This window comes from Scyliorhinus torazame, chromosome 10 (assembly GCF_047496885.1).
Source record: "Scyliorhinus torazame isolate Kashiwa2021f chromosome 10, sScyTor2.1, whole genome shotgun sequence".
In the NCBI taxonomy this organism is placed as follows: Eukaryota; Metazoa; Chordata; class Chondrichthyes; order Carcharhiniformes; family Scyliorhinidae; genus Scyliorhinus; species Scyliorhinus torazame.
Genome location: NC_092716.1, coordinates 125,656,598 through 125,664,783, shown reverse-complemented (window position 1 = coordinate 125,664,783; position 8,186 = coordinate 125,656,598).

Below are 8,186 nucleotides of genomic sequence, written 5' to 3'. Positions count from 1 at the left end.
GGGGGGAGGGGTGGATATGGGGGAGGGGGGATATGGGGGAGGGGGGATATGGGGGAGGGTGGGATATGGGGGAGGGGGGATATGGGGGAGGGGGGATATGGGGGAGGGGGGATATGGGGGAGGGGGATATGGGGAGGGGTGGATATGGGGAGGGGTGGATATGGGGGTGGGGGGATATGGGGGAGGGGAGATATGGGGAGGCTCACCCTGCCTGCTCTGACGAGGTCGTTCACCTTCTTGTGGCACTGGGTGCCTGTCCGTGGTGTCAGGGCCACAGCGGTGACGGCCTCTGCCACTTCCCTCCACAGACGCCGGCTGTGGCGTGGGGCAACTCTGCGGCCGTGCCCGGGATACAGGGCGTCCCTCCTCTGCTCCACCGCGTCCAGGAGTGCCTCCACATCGCGTGACTCGAAACGTGAAGCGACGGCCAGCCATCCAGTCGGGTGTTGCGGTCGGGTGTTCCGGTCGGGTGGGGGGGGAGCTTCGCGGCCTTATGTGCCGTCACGCCGTGCAGCGCGTATGACGCTGCATGGCGTGAACCACTGCGCAAGCGCAAATCCCGTTACGTCGCTGCTAGCCCATTTCGGGCCGGAGACTATCGACCCGTTTTTCCAACGCAAGTCGGATTTGCGCCGTTTTTTGCGCCGATCGGCGGACTTTCCGCCGATAACGGAGAATTTCGCCCCAGGAATGGGTATATGGATCTATATGGGTAGAGATCAGGTGCAGTCACAATGTTGGGGGTTTACTACAGGCCTTCCAACAGCCAGCGGGAGATAGAGGAGCAGATAGGTAGACAGATTTTGCAAAGGAGTTAAAGCAACAGGGTTGTTGTGATGAGAGACTTCAACTTCCCCAATATTGACTGGGACTCACTTAGTGCTGGGGGCTTGGTCGGGGCTGAGTTTGTAAGGAGCATCGAGGAGGGCTTCTTAAGATAATATGGAGATAGTCCAACTAGGGAAGGGGCTGTACTGGACTGGTATTGGGAATGAGCCCAGCCAGGTGATAGAAGTTTCAGTAGGGGAGTATTTCGGAAACAAAAACAAAGAAAGAACAAAGAAAAATTACAGCACAAGACCAGGCCCTTCGGCCCTCCAAGCCTGCGCCGATCCAGATCCTCTATCTAAAACTGTCGCCTATTTCCTAAGGATCTGTATCCCTCTGCTCCCTGCCCATTCATGTATCTGTCTAGATACATCTTTAAATGACGCTATCGTGCCTGCCTCTACCACCTCCGCCGGCAATGCGTTCCAGGCACCCACCGCCCTCTGCGTAAAGAGCTTTCCACACATATCTCCCTTAAACTTTCCCCTCTCACCTTGAACTCGTGACTCCTAGTAATTGAGTCCCCCACTCTGGGAAAAAGCTTCTTGCTATCCACCCTGTCTATACCTCTCATGATTTTGTAGACCTCACTGAGGTCCCCTCTCAACCTCCGTCTTTCTAATGAAAATAATCCTAATCTACTCAACCTCTCTTCATAGCTAGCTCCCTCCATACCAGGCAACATCCTGGTGAACCTCCTCTGCACCTTCTCCAAAGCATCCACATCCTTTTGGTAATGTGGCAACCAGAACTGTACGAAGTATTCCAAATGTGGCCGAACCAAAGTCCTATACGGCAGCACGGTAGCCTTGTGGATAGCACAATTGCTTCACAGCTCCAGGGTCCCAGGTTCGATTCTGGCTTGGGTCACTGTCTGTGCGGAGTCTGCACGTTCTCCCCGTGTCTGCGTGGGTTTCCTCCGGGTGCTCCGGTTTCCTCCCACAGTCCAAAGATGTGCGGGTTAGGTGGATTGGCCATGATAAATTACCCTTAGTGTCCAAAATTGCCCTTAGTGTTGGGTGGGGTTACTGGGTTATGGGGATAGGGTGGCGGTGTTGACCTTGGGTAGGGTGCTCTTTCAAAGAGCCGGTGCAGACTCGATGGGCTGAATGGCCTCCTTCTGCTTTGTAAATTCTATGATAATCTATGAAACTGTAACATGACCTGCCACTCTTGTACTCAATACCCCTTCCAATGAAGGAAAGCATGCCGTATGCCTTCTTGACCACTCCATCGACTTGCGCAACCACCTTCAGGGTACAATGGACCTGAACACCCAGATCCAAAGATGTGCAGGTTAGGTGGATTGGCCATGATAAATTGCCCTTCGTGTCCAAAATTGTCCCTCGTGTTGGGTGGGGTTACTGCGTTATGGGGATAGGGTGGAGGTGTTGACCTTGGGTAGGGTGCTCTTTCCAAGAGCCGGGTCAGACTCGATGGGCCGAATGGCCTCCTTCTGCACTGTAAATTCTATGATAATCTGTGATAATCTATGATCTCACTGTACATCAATTTTCCCCAGGGCTTTTTCATTTACCGTATAGTTCGCTCTTGAATTGGATCTTCCAAAATGCATTACCTCGCATTTGCCGGGATTGAACTCCATCTGCCAATACTCCGCTCAACTCTCCAATCTATCTACATTCTGCTGTATTCTCTGACAGTCCCCTTCACTATCTGCTACTCCACCAATCTTAGTCTCATCTTCAAACTTGCTAATCAGACCACCTATACTTTCCTCCAGATCATTTATGTATATCACAAACAACGGATCCCTGTGGAACACCACTAGTCACCCTTCTCCATTTTGAGACACTTCCTTCCACCACTACTCTCTTTCTCCTGTTGCCCAGCCAGTTCTTTATCCATCTAGCTCGTACACCCTGGACCCCATGAGACTTCACTTTCTCCATCAGCCTACCATGGGGAACCTTATCAAATGCCTTACTGAAGTCCATGTATATGACATTTACAGCCCTTCCCTCATCAATTAACGTTGTCACTTCCTCAAAGAATTCTATTAAGTTGGTAAGACATGACCTTCCCTGCACAAAACCATGTTGCCTATCACAGATAAGCCCATTTTCTTCCAAATGGGAATAGATCCTATCCCTCAGTATCTTCTCCAGCAGCTTCCCTACCACTGATGTCAGACTCACCGGTCTATAATTAACTGAATTATCCCTGCTACCCTTCTTAAACAAGAAGACAACATTAGCAATTCTCCAGTCCTCTGGTACCTCGCTTGTGTTCAAGAATGCTGCAAAGATATCTGTTAAGGCCCCAGCTATTTCCTCTCTCCCTTCCCTCAGTAACCTGAGATAAATCCCATCCCATGTGACCACAATTCAGTAAGTTTTAAAGTGCTGGTGGACAAGGATAAGAGTGGTTCTAGGGCAAATCTGCTAAATTGGGGTAAGGCTAATTGTAACAATATTAGGCAGGAACTGAAGAACCTAGACTGGAGGCAAATGTTTGACGGTAAATCAACATCTGACATGTGGGAGGATTTTCAAATGTCAGTTGAAAGGAATTCAGGACTGGCATGTTCCTGTGAGGAAAAAGGATAAATATGACAAATTTTGGGAACCTTGAATAACGAGAGATATCGTAGGCCTCGTCAAAAAGAAAAAGAAGGCATTTGTCAGGGCTAGAAGGCTGGGAACAGACAAAGTCTGTGTGGAATATAAGAAAAGTAGGAAGGAACTTAAGCAAGGAGTCAGGAGGGCTAAAAGCGGTCACGAAAAGTCATTGGCAAATAGGGTTAAGGAAAATCCCAAGGCTTTTTACACATACATAAAAAACACGAGGGTAGCCAGGGAAAGGGTTGGCCCACTGAAGGACAGGGGAGGGAATCTATGTGTGGAGCCAGAGGAAATGGGCGAGGTACTAAATGAATATTTTGCATCAGTATTCGCCAAAGAGAAGGAATTGGTGGATGTTGAGTCTGGAGAAGGGTGTGTAGATAGCCTGGGTCACATTGAGATCCAAAAAGAAGAGGTGTTGGGCGTCTTGAAAAATATTAAGGTGGATAAGTCCCCAGGGCCTAATGGGATCTACCCCAGAATGCTGAAGGTGGCAAGAGACAAAATTTCTGAGGCCTTGACAGAAATCTTTGGATCCTCACTGTCTTCAGGTGATGTCCCGGAGGACTGGAGAGTAGCCAATGTTGTTCCTTTGTTTAAGAAGGGGAGCAAGGATAATCCAGGGAACTACTGGCTGGTGAGCCTTACGTCAGTGGTAGGGAAATTACGAGAGAGAATTCTTCGAGACAGGATCTACTCCCATTTGGAAGCAAGTGGACGTATTAGCGGGAGGCAGCACGGTTTTGTGAAGGGGAGGTTGTGTCTCACTAACTTGATAGAGTTTTCCGAGGAGGTCACAAAGATGATTGATGCAGGTAGGGCAGTGGATGTTGTCGATATGGACTTCAGTAAGGCCTTTGAAAAGGTCCCTCATGACAGACTGGTACAAAAGGTGAAGTCACACGAGATCAGAGGTGAACTGGCAAGATACAGAACTGGCTAGAGCATAGAAGGCAGAGAGTAGCAATGGAAGGGTGCTTTTCTGATTGGAGGGCTGTGACTAGTGGTGTTCCGCAGGGATCAGTGCCGAGACCGTTGCTTTTTACAGTAACTTCACTGAAGCCTACTTGTGACAATAAGCGATTATTATTATTATGATTAATCACCCCCCCCCAGCGGGTCAGAAATAAACATGAGTAGGTCGTCCACATATAACAAAACCCTGTGCTCCACCAAGCCCCCCCTCCCCCTCACTACCCGTCAGCCCTTTGACGCTCTCAGTGGCACCGCCAGTGACTCTATGGCCAAGGCAAGCAACAGTGGGGAGAGTGGGCATCCGTGCCTCGCCCCCTGGTGCAGTCTAAAGTAATCCAAGCTCACTCGGTTTGTCCGCACGCTCGCTACCGGAGCCTGGTACAGCAGCCGGACCCAGTCCACAAAACCCTGCCCAAACCCAACCGCCCCAGGCCCTCCCACAGGTACTTTCACTCCACCCTATCAAAGGCCTTCTCCGCATCCATGGCGACCACCACCTCCACCTCATAGAAATTCACTCATAGAATTTACAGTGCAGAAGGAGGCCATTCGGCCCATCGAGCCTTGGAAAGAGCACCCCACTTAAGCCTAGACTTCCAACCTATCCCCGTAACCCCACCTAATCTTTTTTTGGACACTAAGGGCAATTTAGTATGGCCAATCCACCGAACCTACACATCTCTGAACTGTGGGTGGAAACCGGAGCACCCGGAGGAAACCCACGCAGACACGGGGAGAACGTGAAGACTCCACACAGACAGTGACCCAGCCGGGAATCGAACCTGGGACCCTGGAGCTGTGAAGCAACTGTAATAACCACTGTGCTACCGTGCTACCTCCCTTCACTCGGAGGGCATCATAATCACCTTTAAAATCCTTCTAATATTCACCGTTAACTGCCTCCCTTTCACAAACCGCGTCTGATCTTCCCCTATCACGCCTGGCATACAACCTGATGCACGATCAATGACCACTAAAGCGAGGTTGTAGTCCAACTGAAGGCTTCAATAAGCTAGATGTTTCCCCTGCAGCTCAGGTACAGAATGAAGGCTGCTGGGGCGGCACGGGCTCTTATACCCCGCCTTGCAGGGCAGAGCTACCATACAGCTTGACCAATAGGAAACATACAATATCTACCCATGGTGTTCCAGCATTACCAGGCACGTAATACCTCTACACAGACTATCACATTCACCCCCTGTTAAAAAAGTGTCCGGCGGGGGTGGTGGCCTGATATTACAACAAGGTAACGTGGTAGAAATGATAGTTATGGAGGTACCGTAATACCTCCGTACATCGTTTTGTAACTATTTACAATTCTATTTACTATCTACAATTTATGATTCATAATTAACTATACACTTTAAAATGAAGCAATTAGTCGATCGGGGGCCCTGGTGGTCCTCTGTGATCATCGAAGCTTCGGTGGTGTCTCCGGTGGAGGCTCGGGCATCTGTGACTCCGGGGGAGTGGCCTCGATCTCTGTGGCAGCTTCGACACCCCTAGACGGTGGGGAAAATGGTTGACCTGGGAAGGGAGCTTCTGCGGGGTGCATCGGTGGGTGGGGGGGCCTAGACGGGGCCGGCGGAAGGACCGATCCTCCTGTAAGATGCACTGGTGGGAGGGAGGGTGGGACTGGTGGCTGGGGTGTGCGTGGGGCTCCGGCGGGCGCCAGGTCTCGTAGGGAGACCGTATCTTGTCGGCCGTCGGGGTACTGGGGGTTAGTGTGGAGAAGATGGACCCTCTCGACCAGCGGGTCCGCCTTGTGTGCCCGCATGTGTTTTCGGAGCAGGATGGGTCCGGGAGCTGCCAGCCAGATCGGGAGTGAGGTCCCAGAGGAGGAAATCTTGGGGAAGACAAGGAGACGTTTGTGAGGTGTTTGGTTGGTTGTGGTACAAAGCAGTGGCCGGATGGAGTGGAGGGCATCCGGGAGGACTTCCTGCCAGTGGGAGACTGGGAGATTCCTGGACCATAGGGCCAGTAGGACGTTCTTCCATACCGTTCCATTCTCCTCTCTACCTCTCCGTTACCCAGGGGGTTGTAACTGGTCGTCCTGCTCGAGGCGATGCCCTTGCTGAGCAGGAATTGACGTAGTTCGTCGCTCATAATGGAGGACCCCCTATCACTATGTATGTAAACGGGGAACCCGAACAGTGCAAAGATTATCCCTGCTACCTTTCTTAAACAGCGGTACCACATTAGCTATTCTTCACTCGTCTGGGATATCACCTTCGCCAATGAGGATACAAAGATGTCAGTCAAGGCCCCAGCAATTTCCTCCCTTGATTCCCTCAGGTCAATGGGGTAAATCCATCCGGCCCAGGAGACCTATCTACCTTAATATCTTTTAAAAGATCCAATATCTCCTCCTTTTTGATGTCAATATGACCCAGACTGTCCACACACCCTACCCAAGAATAATCTTCCTCATCCCGTGGCCTTCGATGCCACTGGCGGGCATCCTCTGGGGGCTCTGAGGCCGGATGGCCCCGGCTCACTTGACGGCCATGCCGTCCTGTCCCTTTCGCACAATTCTGACTTCATCAGAAGGTGGAACTCAGAGGAACTAGTGCCCACCGTCGCCACTCCATGGGACGGGTCCGGGTTGGCACCCAGTGCCCTCTTCTCCCAGTCAGTGCCCATAGGGCCCTGGGGTTCACTTGGGACAGAGTGGCAGCTGGTTTGAGCCCCGGCTGTCCCTGCATCATCTGGCTCTGCCAGCCCTGGTGGCAACACCATTGCATCCTCGGGGATGCTCCTCAGAGATTGGGCTATGCTCTGCAGTGGCTCGACAATGCCCACCCGAGAGCAGGGCATGCCCCGCAGAACCTCATGAAAGTCAGACTGGTACTGGGTCCCCCAGCGAGTTGGACATTCTGCCGAGACCCTCAGCTATGACTGTCACTGACTGCGCGACGCCTTGGACACTTTTACTAATGGTGCTGACATTGTGCACCAGGCTCTCCACTGCGGTTGCCACCCCAGCAGTGCTGGCCTCGGTGCCATGCATTGCTGGCGACATTACCTGGGCCCGTAGCCTCTGGGATTCCTCCAATCGTCTATGGATCTGCTGGAGTGTCCCTGTCCTTTGAATGCCCTGACCGCACACTAATGTCTCCATCAGCTTCGGGAATCCCTCTTCACATGTGTGGTTCACAGTGGTGGGAGGGGGATGTGGGAAGGAAGAGTTGGGGGGTGTTGAAGTGGGGGGGGGGGGTGAAGGGAGTGTTCCGGGCAGCATGGAGAGTTGGGGGGGGGGGTGGATGTTCATGTGGGGGCGGAAAGGTCTTTGGGGAGGTGTTAGCGCCTACTCACTCGTGCTGCCCAGGGAAAGGCGTTGACCTTTTTTTGGCACTGGTGGCCAGTCCTCCTGGTCACTCTCCCAGAGTTTACAGCTGCTGCCACCACGTCCCAGGCAGCACTGCCTGCCCTGTGGCTCACCCTCCGGATCCTTGAGGGGACAGGACATCCCTCCTTACCTCCATTGCATCCAGGAGCCTCCCCAGGTCTGCATCGCCGAATCTTGGGGCCAATCTCCTCGGCACCATAGTTGCAAGTTGACTGGTGTTGGCTGAGCAAGTGCAGCTTAAATGCGGCACAACCTTGTTAGCGGGGGACTGGTGAGCACGGTGCTGGCAAATCAGCTGGCGAGCCTTCATTTGCGCTGAGAAGCCAGTGGGACCTCATTAAGTGGACCAATTAACATTGAAAAGCGTTGCTGGCCTCGTTGGGCCGAGCGACGGGAAGCTCGCGGCAATTCCTGCTTGCTAACACACTTAGAAATCTTTCCGGAGAATT